The sequence below is a fragment of the Anabrus simplex genome, chromosome 2 (genome assembly GCF_040414725.1).
Source record: "Anabrus simplex isolate iqAnaSimp1 chromosome 2, ASM4041472v1, whole genome shotgun sequence".
Lineage (NCBI taxonomy): Eukaryota > Metazoa > Arthropoda > Insecta > Orthoptera > Tettigoniidae > Anabrus > Anabrus simplex.
The window spans coordinates 1064960642-1064974731 of NC_090266.1; the positions used below are offsets into that span (position 1 = coordinate 1064960642).

General features: G+C 42.6%; 1 long non-coding RNA gene across 1 annotated transcript; it reads right to left on the reverse strand.

The window, feature by feature from the left end:
* Nucleotides 1-631: 631 nt before the first annotated feature.
* Nucleotides 632-3258, reverse strand: LOC137498417 (uncharacterized). Its single transcript, XR_011017791.1, has 3 exons — nucleotides 2977-3258; nucleotides 2439-2687; nucleotides 632-909 (listed from the first exon to the last, which is right to left on the reverse strand). It is a non-coding gene; the product is annotated as an uncharacterized lncRNA (long non-coding RNA).
* Between the last annotated feature and the right edge of the window lie 10832 nt (nucleotides 3259-14090).

Consider the following 14090-nt stretch of genomic DNA (forward strand, 5'->3'; position numbering starts at 1 on the left):
CTTCAATATGAATATAAATTTCAATTCGTTCCCCTCAGGGCGTTAACAATAATATCAGACAGGTAAATATTAACTGGACAATTGAACTATTTGAATGTTATTATCATGAACAAGTTATAACAGAGTACGTTGAACGTCTAGTGTTCTATTGCTCCTTCCAAATCATGTAACACTGGACTTAGGCCTCCCACTCGGTTGCTGTGGACATGTGGACTGCCATACAGGTTTGTGATGTCATACGGAATAGAGGGCTCGCATGCGATTCCACGCTAATCCAGACCCCTGCTCGTGACTACATAGTGGTCAAGCTAAACATTTGATCTCCGATGTAACTGATGCAATTATGGTAATGATTTATCATTTAAATTGGCAGATTTACAGTATTTATAGGTGAATTTGGAGCACCCAATGACTCAAATGTGTACCTATTAATAATATTATGTAATTAGCATATATCTAGGTTTAGTCAAGCGGTCTCTAAAACTGGCAGGGTGGTGCACCTATTAGAAAGGTCCTAGGGAGAACACTGAGCACATAAATACCAATTAGTGAAACAACAATTACAGTCCACAGGCTGAAGAGAATAAGAAATTACCTCAACAGTTCTTCATAATAACAACTCTTTACAATGAACGACATCCACTCAGGAAGGGAAGATTTCTTTCTAAGGGTTATATATCACTGTCAGCACAGACGAGCGATGACTCATTAAAAGTTTATTCGTAGTAGCAGCAGGCGTGGAGATGGTGGTGGCAGCAACAGCACCGGTGATAGTAGTAGTAGTAGTAGTAGTAGTAGTAGTAGTAGTAGTAGTAGCAGTAGCAGAGGCAGTAGGAGTGCAGGTGGTGGGGGCAGCAGTCATAGCAGCTGAATGCCTTGGCCGAGGACCAGACTTGTGTTCAGGCACACCTACATGCACAAGAAAAAACAATAAGAATGGTACCATTTTTTCCTCCTCTACTACAGTGAATGCAGGGTATTGATTTTCAAATCTCATAATGTCATTCATTCATAAACATGTATTATGGTTCTTATGGTCCCTCTATGGTTCTTACAGTAGGCAAAACAGCAATAAAATTACATTGAGCATATGATATTGTCCACCTAAATATTAAGCACTTGAATACATTAACAGTAACTGTATTGAGGGATGTCATACAACTGTTTTTGCTCCATTCATGTTCAGTTGAACTTAAGGAAGAAAACCTAATTGTACTTGCACATTTTATATTCACTGAGTCCAGAAAAGATCCCCTACATTCTGAGAGGATGTTGGAAATAAATTCAAAATGGCACATTCAAATGTTAGAAATTCCCCATCCCCTCTCCCCATGGGCCTGGTTCACCTCTGCTTAGCCAACCGGTCACTCCAAGCACCCCCAGGGTCACCTGTGCAGACACCAAGTCAACGTAGATCACTGACCAGAACTCCTGACCTCAAACCATCCTCTAAATGAAGAGTGGACACTGCAGTTCAGCACATAATGAAAGCCATAAAAATAGTGAAAAATAAAGAGCCTGTAGTTCTGGGAGGTGACCTAAGTTGTAGAGTTAATACACCATATCAAAAGAATGATTATACTATAATTAATAAATGATGAAGGATACAAAGTAATCAACAACTCAATGGAAAAGATATATATAACCCTAAACAGTACAGTACCACTGACTTAGTTTTTGTGAAAGGCGCCATTGTATGAATTCTAGTGCAACAGATTATGTACACAGATCCGGGAAACATGATGGTAACAAGCAGGTAAATACTAAACAATGTCTTGTCACAAAATAAAGTAGGAATTCATGATGGCAAAACAACTTCAGATACTATTAAACAGTGGAGTGGAGTATTACAGGGTGATCTATCAGTCCGCTTCTATTCAATATCACCACAGCAGACGTTACAGAAATAATTCATAACGCAACCAAATTGTACTTATATGCTGATGACCTAGATATAGGTTCTAACAACAAAGATTATCTTCAAGCAACTATGGTCAGCCTTGAAAAATATTCTGAAGACAACAAACTTAAAATTAACCTGGACAAAACGGTACAAATAGTTTTCGGATAAAGAGGCAGTTAGGATAGTGAGCTCATTTAAATACCTCGCCTTCACAATACAGGCAACGTAAAGCCATTGATGGATTATAACAAGGAATAACATTTGCACATGTGTGCACTATTTTGTTAATAATAAATGTTAGGTATTTCAGCTACACTCTGCCTCAAAGAAATGTACACATTTCAACTTACAGGTAAGGCAAGCTCAGGTATGACAGGCATTATAGTAAATTTCATTATGAGAAGCGAGGTTCCCCCTCATCTGGCACTGATGAATTTATGATCATTACCTCTGGAGAGCAATTGAAATGAATCACAGGAAAATGTGATAGGTCACAGTACCGGTACTGTGAACAACAATAACAACAACTACTTACTTCTTTCCGGGACAGCATCTTTGATAGGGGTCCTGGATAGCTGGAGTGACGAAAGTGCCTCGAACACACAGTGCGGTTCCTCAGCTGCTTCGGGGGAAGCTGCCGCAACCGTTCGACCCCCACAACGTCCAACCACTCTCTGCAAATGTTAGGTCTAGCAACAGGGAAATGATGAAATAAGATTCCCTGTTGCTGGCCTTCTTCGCTATCTGTGTACATTCCACAGATCTGACACTTTTCGTGCATGGTCTGAGACATGAAAAGAAATAGAAGAAAATAATTAAGGACACTGTAATCAGCTTATATTTTTACTGCTAATATCAATAGTATCAAAACGATAGTGGCTTATCAGACATAATATAACATTACATCAACTGAATTTTAAGGTGTCTGTTTCAAGTAGGCTTATGTAACTATCATATCAACCACCATGCAAAAAGGTAATAAAATGGTGACAGTCAAAAATAATAAAAATACATTTTTGGGAACAGAAGCAACTATCAATCATCAACTTATTAACTTACTTAAGGATGCTTACCTCAAATATCTTGTACTTTTTCTTCAAACACGCAAACGAAGATAACAGATATACGCATTCAAATCAAAGTGAAGCAAAATGTCACAAACGTCAAAAACGTGGTCGTCCCACGTGGTCCAAGGTGTCAAACTCAAATCGACCAATAGCAATCGGAAGATGTTTCTACCAATAGGAGCTGCCGTATTCGTCACGTGGGCTATGGGTGAGTGACGTGATGTACAACAGCGCGCTCACAAGAGTGGAGGGCGAAAGTATTCAGTCTGAGCCGAGCCCTCGGAAGGGTAGGACCTATGCCACTGTCAAACCCTTGTTGCCGGCTGGGGCCTGTTCCACAAAAGTATGGTCTTGTACATTACAAGTAAATTCTCTAGTAACTTGTACAAATACCAGAGTTTCTGTTCCACAAAAGAATTTTCTACAGTTGTACTTTACTACTCTATACTTACAAATTACTAGTGAATTTTTATAGGCGTGTTCCACAAAAGTACTAGTACTTGTAACTTACTAGCGAAATGAGAAGAATTCTCTACCAGTGAAAGGACAATAATATTTAAATGTACTAGTCCTATTTAAATACGCTTATTTTGGATATATTTTGATAAATATGTGGTCTAGCAGTAGTGATAGTGATGGTGATGAAAATGAAAACTATCGTCTGTACAGGGAAAGAATAAACTTCCAGTTTAACACTGTATTTGAATACAATGAACGTTTTAGGTTAAGCACAATACAAGTGGAAGAACTTTTGATAGATATTGGCCATAGCTTAAAATATCCTACGAACAGAAATAAATCTCTCTCTGCTAAACAACATTTACTAACAACATTACATTGGCTAGGAAATGGTGGTCAGTACCATGGTACTGAAGATATGCTTGGGATGGCAAAATCTTCGGTATGTGGTAGCTGCAATAAATGATATAAAATTTCCTCAAATTGTTTGTTGGCCTGAAAATACTGAAAAAAACATATTCCAAGGAGGACATTCCTGGAATCATTAATGAGCAGAATATCTCTTACGTACGTCCAACTTTTCCCCTCAAAACCTCCATGAGCTTTTCCCAAGTCAAATATTTCCATCCAACCATTTATTTTGTCTTGTTTTTTCAGACTCTCGCTGAATCCACCGAAACGAATATCTTTCCTACCTTCTATTTCCTTCAAAATGAATAACTTTGTTTCTCTTGACATCATTTTAACAATTCATGCAGAGTTTGCAATTTCGTAACAATTAAGTTTGGCGGCCGAATATCGTTATTAGCGGCATCTGATTCCTAATGACAGACCAAGGTACTCGTAGAACATACGCGAGGATCGCGGAAGAACAGAATGGGTGATAATAACGGAGTAATTTCCTATCATCAAAGAAATAAACTGAAAAATAACATCGTAGCATTAAAAAATTCACAGGAATATTAGTTCTTTCAATCTTTGCTGCATAAGTTACAGTAAAATACGATATTACGATAAATGAGGCAAGCATAACCTAATTCAACGAATGGAATACTAGGATAAACAGCTGATTCATGCTATGACGTAGTATGTTTATTGATATGTCGTCACTTGTAAAACTTGTAACAATTCACTGGTAATATACAAGAGACTATCAATCTTTTGTGGAACAGAAATGTACAACTCCATACATTACAAGAACCCACACTAGTAACTTGTAATGTACAAGACCATACTTTTGTGGAATAGGCCCCTGGATGACCTGTGTGGCTTGGAAGCAAATTGTGCACTGCTCCATGTTGGTCTTGGTGTCTATGAGGGGGAGTGGTTTAGGGGCAGGAGGAGTAGCTGTTGAGGGGGTAGGGATGGGGCTGGGCGTGTCTTTAAGCAGTTCTTTAGCACTTGTCAGGTTTTGTTTGTTGATTCCCTTGAGGTAAGCATTTTTTAAAGAGGGGATAGCTGTGTTAAAGATGATGTTTGTTTTCTGTGTAATTTCATTTACCACAGAGCGGACCGGTTCCGAGAAAACTCGTGTTTGCCTGGCCGAGTGTTGCACATCGGTCCCGAGTTATGTCGTGTTAGCAGCAGACTGAAGTTTAGTGCTATCTTTTGAGATATACTGGAACTATTTGGAGGTCAGGGGTGATACAACTCTGTTATGTATGGTTCTACACAATCGATAGTCGCATTTCTTTTTGATTGTTCTTCATATCATCGTTTTTCTTTGCATTTCCTGACAACATGTTTACAAAGTTTAAAGAGCCATGCAGTCTGCAAGATGGCAGCGCTTGGGGATCGCACGTGTTTAGACAGGGATGAAATTATTCGTGAATTATGTTTCTGATACAGGCTCCGAACGTCCAAGTGATCCTGAATATTTAGAGTTCGAAGATGAAATATCTTTTAACGGAAATATTTCAAGTGACGAGGAGGATATAGCCTTATTTTCAAGTCGTGGAACTCGTGTGGCGCAAAAGTAGTTTGATAATTGTGTTCTGGGTGTAAATATTCTAAATATCGTAAATAATGTAGTGTTTTCTGACAACTCTGTTATGGACAACAGTGAACCTAGGATAGAAGATTTTGAAGGTGCTTCTGGTAGACAGCTATGGCCTAATGAACTTCGAAACATAGGACAAGTAGCAGGACTTATGATTGGTGAGAATAATTTCAGTATTTAGCTGAACAGACAAACTTATACTATGAGCAGAATTCACAACTCATAACGTACCCCTAAAACACTACAGTGGACTAATGTCACTAGCAGGGATATTAAAAAAAAATGTTTTGTGTATATTGATACTACAGGTGAAGCAATCGTGTCGGAAAGATAACTGCACAACCGATCCCCTAATAGAAACCCACATATTTCCGAAAACTATGAGCCGAAATTCATTTCAACAATTACTTAACTACCTGCATTTCAACAACTATTCAGGAAGGCCAACAGAAAAACACAGTAGTCCTTCAGAGGCGAGTGAAGTCCTGACAGTTTATTTGAATGCATGCACTCCAGTTTGGAGGTAGTTAGAAGGTGGGCGGGAACAGGGATGTGCATGGGGTGAAGGGCACCCGGTATGCAATGTCTTAAATTAGAATGAGGGTTAGCGTATTGATCTAAAGTAATGTAAAATTCTTCTGTAATAGGACGTCGCGACTCAACTTCCAATATAAGCAGCACGGATTTACACTGACTGACAGAGCAAATGCAACACCAAGGAGGAGTGGTTCGAAAGGGATGAAAGTTGGGGAAAAAACAGAGACGGCACGGACGAATAATTGATGTTTATCTCAAACCGATATGCAGGTTACACAATGCGCACGGCATCGACTCAGTAGGATGTAGGACCACCGCGAGCGGCGATGCACGCAGAAACACGTCGAGGTACAGAGTCAATAAGAGTGCGGATGGTGTCCTGAGGGATGGTTCTCCATTCTCTGTCAACCATTTGCCACAGCTGGTCGTCCGTACGAGGCTGGGGCAGAGTTTGCAAACGGCGTCCAATGAGATCCCACACGTGTTCGATTGGTGAGAGATCCGGAGTGTGCGCTGGCCACGGAAGCATCTGTACACCTCGTAGAGCCTGTTGGGAGATGCGAGCAGTGTGTGGGCGGGCATTATCCTGCTTGAACAGAGCATTGGGCAGCCCCTGAAGGTACGGGAGTGCCACCGGCCGCAGCACATGCTGCACGTAGCGGTGGGCATTTAACGTGCCTTGAATACGCACTAGAGGTGACGTGGAATCATACGCAATAGCGCCCCAAACCATGTTGCCGCGTTGTCTAGCGGTAGGGCGCTCCACAGTTACGGCCGGATTTGACCTTTCTCCACGCCGACGCCACACGCGTCTACGGTGACTATCACTGACAGAACAGAAGCGTGACTCATCGGAGAACACGACGTTCCGCCATTCCCTCATCCAAGTCGCTCTAGCCCGGCACCATGCCAGGCGTGCACGTCTATGCTGTGGAGTCAATGGTAGTCTTCTGAGCGGGCGCCGGGAGTGCAGGCCTCCTTCAACCAATCGACGGGAAATTGTTCTGGTCGATATTGGAACAGCCAGGGTGTCTTCCACATGCTGAAGAATGGCGGTTGACGTGGCGTGCGGGGCTGCCACCGCTTGGCGGCGGATGCGCCGATCCTCGCGTGCTGACGTCACTCGGGCTGCGCCTGGACCCCTCGCACGTGCCACATGTCCCTGCGCCAACCATCTTCGCCACAGGCGCTGCACCGTGGACACATCCCTATGGGTATCGGCTGCGATTTGACGAAGCGACCAACCTGCCCTTCTCAGCCCGATCACCATACCCCTCGTAAAGTCGTCTGTCTGCTGGAAATGCCTCCGTTGACGGCGGCCTGGCATTCTTAGCTATACACGTGTCCTGTGGCACACGACAACACGTTCTACAATGACTGTCGGCTGAGAAATCACGGTACGAAGTGGGCCATTCGCCAACGCCGTGTCCCATTTATCGTTCGCTACGTGCACAGCACAGCGGCGCATTTCACATAATGAGCATACCTCAGTGACGTCAGTCTACCCTGCAATTGGCATAAACTTCTGACCACTCCTTCTTGGTGTTGCATTTGCTCTGTCAGTCAGTGTATGTGTACGTGTCCTAGAACCTACTCTCCGCTCAAGTTTCAACTGAGTCCACACAATCTCATATGATGAATTTGACATGTAACTTTATGTTTCGTATATACACTGACTGACAGAGCAAATGCAACACCAAGAAGGAGTGGTCAGAACTTTATGCCAATTGCAGGGTAGACTGACGTCACTGAGGTATGCTCATGATGTGAAATGCGCCGCTGTGCTGCGCACGTAGCGAACGATAAATGGGACACGGCGTTGGCGAATGGCCCACTTCGTACCGTGATTTCTCAGCCGACAGTCATTGTAGAACGTGTTTTCGTGTGCCACAGTACACGTGTATAGCTAAGAATGCCAGGCCGCCATCAACGGAGGCATTTCCAGCAGACAGACGACTTTACGAGGGGTATGGTGATCGGGCTGAGAAGGGCAGGTTGGTCGCTTCGTCAAATCGCAGCCGATACCCATAGGGATGTGTCCACGGTGCAGCGCCTGTGGCGAAGATGGTTAGCGCAGGGACATGTGGCACGTGCGAGGGGTCCAGGCGCAGCCCGAGTGACGTCAGCACGCGAGGATCGGCGCATCCGCCGCCAAGCGGTGGCAGCCCCGCACGCCACGTCAACCGCCATTCTTCAGCATGTGCAAGACACCCTGGCTGTTCCAATATCGACCAGAACAATTTCCCGTCGATTGGTTGAAGGAGGCCTGCACTCCCGGCGGCCGCTCAGAAGACTACCATTGACTCCACAGCATAGACGTGCACGCCTGGCATGGTGCCGGGCTAGAGCGACTTGGATGAGGAAATGGCGGAACGTCGTGTTCTCCGATGAGTCACGCTTCTGTTCTGTCAGTGATAGTCACCGCAGACGAGTGTGGCGTCAGCGTGGAGAAAGGTCAAATCCGGCAGTAACTGTGGAGCGCCCTACCGCTAGACAACGCGGCATCATGGTTTGGGGCGCTATTGCGTATGATTCCACGTCACCTCTAGTGCGTATTCAAGGCACGTTAAATGCCCACCGCTACGTGCAGCATGTGCTGCGGCCGGTGGCACTCCCGTACCTTCAGGGGCTGCCCAATGCTCTGTTTCAGCAGGATAATGCCCACCCACACACTGCTCGCATCTCCCAACAGGCTCTACGAGGTGTACAGATGCTTCCGTGGCCAGCGTACTCTCCGGATCTCTCACCAATCGAACACGTGTAGGATCTCATTGGACGCCGTTTGCAAACTCTGCCCCAGCCTCGTACGGACGACCAACTGTGGCAAATGGTTGACAGAGAATGGAGAACCATCCCTCAGGACACCATCCGCACTCTTATTGACTCTGTACCTCGACGTGTTTCTGCGTGCATCGCCGCTCGCGGTGGTCCTACATCCTACTGAGTCGATGCCGTGCGCATTGTGTAACCTGCATATCGGTTTGAAATAAACATCAATTATTCGTCCGTGCCGTCTCTGTTTTTTCCCCAACTTTCATCCCTTTCGAACCACTCCTTCTTGGTGTTGCATTTGCTCTGTCAGTCAGTGTATATGTAACCCAAGACTCACACTTGACAACCTGATTTACCTACAATGCAGGTCATTGATCATTTAATACAATTTACTCCAATTGTTCATAAAGAAGCTTATTCATTAAGACCCCAAGAACTGAGCTACCCAGTGTTAGGAGTTAAGGCATTAATATGGGGCACAAGATTCTATCACACCTGAAGATCTAGGATTTAAGAAGTGAAACCCATAAGTCCAATAACTTGTGATCAACGCATACGCTCTTCCTGGGTTATTTTACATACCTTATAAAGATAGGAGCCGGCCCCGTGGTGTAGGGGTAGCGTGCCTGCCTCTTACCCGGAGGCCCCGGGTTCGATTCCCGGCCAGGTCAGGGATTTTTACCTGGACCTGAGGGCTGGTTCGAGGTCCACTCAGCCTACGTGATTAGAATTGAGGAGGTATCTGACGGTGAGATAGCGGCCCCGGTCTCGAAAGCCAAGAATAACGGCCGAGAGCGTTCGTCGTGCTGACCACACGACACCTCGCAATATGTAGGCCTTCGGGCAGAGCAGCGGTCGCTTGGTATACCAAGGCCCTTTAAGGGCTGTAGTGCCATGGGGGGGGTATAAAGATAGGACCTAAAATCAAGTAACTCCGTTTATGAACAATCCGTATGCTTACAACGTATGTATGTTACTCACGAACAAGATAATATTGGAAAAGATTTAATTTCTGTGTATAAGCCACACGAAACAGGAAGTGCAACCCAAAACATTCCACAAGACCAACAAATTGTGATTAATACACATGCCTTCGGTGATATCATACATATTTTAGAAAAACTTAGCACCTAACTTGATATCTCATGCCTATGAGCAATTTAACTTTTATAGATGTGTTTTATGTATGTTACTTATTAAGACAATGTATACTAAGTTTTAATCCGATGATTGTCCCCATTCATGAACCATTGGACATGTTATCGCTATATGACATTCCTTGTTGGATTTGGTAATGTTTGTATTGCATGATATATTATGTGATTTTTTTTTTGCTAGTTGCTTTACGTCGCACCGACACAGATAGGTCTTATGGCGATATTATGTGATTGTGTGACCAGCTGATGATGACTTAGAAAGGTTGAAACCGGTCCTAATTTTAATTTAATAATAATAATAATAAGAAGAAGAAGTATTGAATAGGTGGAAGATTTCTTCTCATTGCATTTGAATACTGAAGTAATTTTTCTGACTTGGTTACCAAATTTTCAAATACTGGAGAGAAAGTAGTTTTGATTCAGTCTTGACAATATTTTTGAAAACTCCAGATAGAGCTAATATTTAATTACAGTAACAAGGTTGGCTGGTAAACAGTCTTGTCAATGTCGCTGAAAATCCATGACGACGGTTGTAGATAATGTCTCCTCCAGGTAGATGATCATCCAAAAACAATTTTAAAAGAATATTTACATATTATGGTGGTTCCGTATCCAATTTAATATAATCTGAAATCACAAAACTTACAACAGAGTTAGCATTTCAGTTGTACAATGCCTGCCTACCCTGCAGGCAGTGGTAAACCTTCACATAATAATATATCACTAAAATATAAAATTACTGTTAACCTGGAGCACACAACAATTTGAAAAGGTATTAAGGCATGGCCTTAGTTTATATGCAACTTATCCGGGAGTGTTTAATTCCATCCCGCAAGCTTTCCCACATGTCTTCCAACGAACACGACTTCATCCAACCATCTTGGAGCCCAGCAGCAAGGCAACGTCTGCCTCAGCGCACAGTCCAGAAGTGAGTAGGGCACATGCGCGCACTTATCGATTCGCTTATTGAACGAATGGGATGATTGCAGATAACAGTTTTAAATATACAGACATTGTCGGTCACACCAATTAACAGCAGGTCCAAATAATGGTTGATAAGGGGAGATAAAATCCCCATGCACAAATAAATATGTCCAAATAATAATGGTTTCCCATATTCATATCACAGATTCTCCACTCCAGAAGCCAGAACACAGGGGAGGCAAAAGGTTTGAAACTGTGGATACTAGATTATATGGTACAATTTCAATGTCCAATCATATGTTGATTACAGAAGGTGACAGTCCAAAATGCCCAAGTATAATTAACATTGAATGGTCTTACTTGGTTGCTAAAATTCAGACCTTCACCATATACCAGCTGATTAGTGCGTTAATTGTGAACAGAAGGAGGTGCAACATGGCCAGCGTTCCACCACACACACACACTAGTTCTCCGATCAGCAGATACATGGGTGTAATTTAGCATGAATGAAACTGGAACACCACATACACAAGCAGAAATCGAGGGACCAAGTGCAATTTTACAGACCACAATGAACCAAAATGGCTCAACCACACATGTTAGGGACCACATCATTTTTTCCAACCAGGTTTCCAAGACTCCTTTTTATAACATTTTAGTAAATTTCGAGGGGTAATCGTAAGTTCCACATGCCTAAAGTGATCTGAGAAGACTGCTCTAATTTTAGCTAAAGTTAAACACACAAGTAACATCGTTAACATAAGTCGGTTCACATTGTTGGTATTGAAAACCAACCTCGTTTTATATATAGTAAGAATTACATATTAAGGAAAGCGGAAAATAACTGAGATGTTCCTAGAATTCAGTATAGTAATATTGAGAATAAAGGCAAGAGAACAGAATAATAATTTTGAATATTTAAGATGGGTCATGGAATCCAGTGGCAAGTTACAGTAAATTTTACCCCTCTTATTACGTAAAATTTAATAGACCCAACCAGAACATCAAACAATAAATTATTAGGTCGAAGACCATTATAGTTTCCACATTCATTTACATGAAATACTAGCATTCTTCCACACCTTACAAAATTCCAAAGGTCAGTACAGATACCAGTAAGATACCAAAACAATGAACAGAAATGATAAATGAACGGAGGGTACAGGGAGGTAACAATGGATAAGCTTATTACTAGATGGACCTTGCAGTACTCTCAACGATAAACCAGATAACCCCCAACATGAAGGTTAGGAAAAGAGCAAAGAGATAGAAAAATATAGTAAACCAAAGCATCCATAACGGAGAATTAACCAAGGATAAAGAAGCAATAACTGGAGACTTAGTTGGCATAATAATAGGTGGAGGGGAGCTCACAAGTGTGTCTGCAAGTTATACCATGCAACATTTACCAAGGTCAACAACCACATGACAGGTGAAAATTACAGAAAGGATAATAGCGAACAACTGACAAGAATAGAATATTACAGAACCAGCTCAAAGGAGCATAAGTAAGGGTCAAAATTCAAGGAAAATTTCATCTCCATATAAATAATCTTGGTAAACGAGCACAGGTGTTCTATCTAGTAGTGATGGGCAACGCTCTCGCTCGAGACTGACGTTTCAGATCTCGAGAGACTCACGAGAATCTCGAGACCGATCCTCCTGCAGTGCAAGTTGTGCGACGTACCAGTAACTAGTGATGGGCAGTCTGAGACGAGGTCTCGAGATTTCTCGGGATTTCTTGAGACTAGCGCAGGCACTATTTCTCGCGAGAAATTTCGAGAGATCTCGAGAGCGTTGTCCCCGCCTTGTGCGGCGAGCAGCATGTCGTAGGCCTACAGTTAGTCGGAGCTGAATGTTGTTTGTGTCAAGTATGCGAATAGACAACCACGGGCCTTCTCAATTTCGTACATGCGTGTCAACAAGCGACTAGAGCGTTCATTTCTACCGAGGTATATTTCGACGCAGTATAACATAATTATAAAGGATACGCATTCCGGCATTGTATGCACTGTTAGGTACACGAATGAGTGGTTTAAGTACAGAACCTGACGGCTAGTGTAGGTACACGTACATGGATACTAGAGGCGTGCATCATTCGAACTCGAAACGAGGCAAGATGCGCCTTGCCGCATATGCAACCACCATTACGCATGAGTGGAATGTGTAATCTAAAATGCTTCCGTTTTTCTCCAGTTCTTTCGACAGGTAGGTGTACATCGTTATCAGACCCCGCATTCAATAACACTACTTGTGTTTTCCGATATTTTGGTGACGAAGGAAATAATTCCTTACAATGTTATAGAGTATTCGCGTTATAATTAGCTACTTCGATATATGACGGTGCAAAGTGAAATTGCGTACAGTTGAACGCGACAAACTTGAAGACGATGTCCGAAACGCAGCGTAAGTCGTGGATGTAGGTTATTTTTAAGAGATGTCACATAGCACAGCCCACTGTGTTGCTTATTCAAAAGAAGTAAAATACATCGGCAGAAATACTTCTGGGATGATCCGGCACTTATAAACGCATAATATCGACGAAGAGGAATCGTCACAGAACACCTCCGGCCTGGTCTGAATCACAAGAAGCTACCCTGCCAACAACGATTGTGAGGCATACAGGTAGGTTTACATCCCAATAACAGTTATTAACACATTATACGGGTTATTCAGCTAAGAAGTCCACCTGATATAACTCGTGAACAGTTTAAGATACTGGCATTCTGTATTCACGTTCGCTCGTTCTTCTTCTTCTTCTTCTTCTTCTTCTTGATATTTGATTGGGTTCGGTATTTCACTAACACCCAGTTCCAATACTGTATGAATGAAACACTTCACAACACTCAGAACCACTTCTTTATGATGACTAATACACACTTTATCTCACAGATTTTAAAGCTGGTAAAACTGTAAATTTCTTGTTAATTACCATTTAGGGATCGTACCTTAGTATGTGGAAGTTATGCAACCATACATAAAGTACTTTAGGACAATGATCACTAGTATGAGTGAAAATCAACAACATGTGGGTATAAGGGGAATAGACCTAGGAGTAAGCACGTGGACACAAGGTACTATATCTTCACGCCGAAGTGACTCATCTTGGCGTCTTGCTACTATGACATACAGAAACGGGTCTACAATTAGGAAGGACAAAGAATATAACTCAACGACTAAAGGATCTAGTATTGAGGATGGGATAACACAAATCAGAGGGTTGTAAGGTAGATATTGCTCAATGAGTACGTGAAAAGTACTGAGAACGCGTG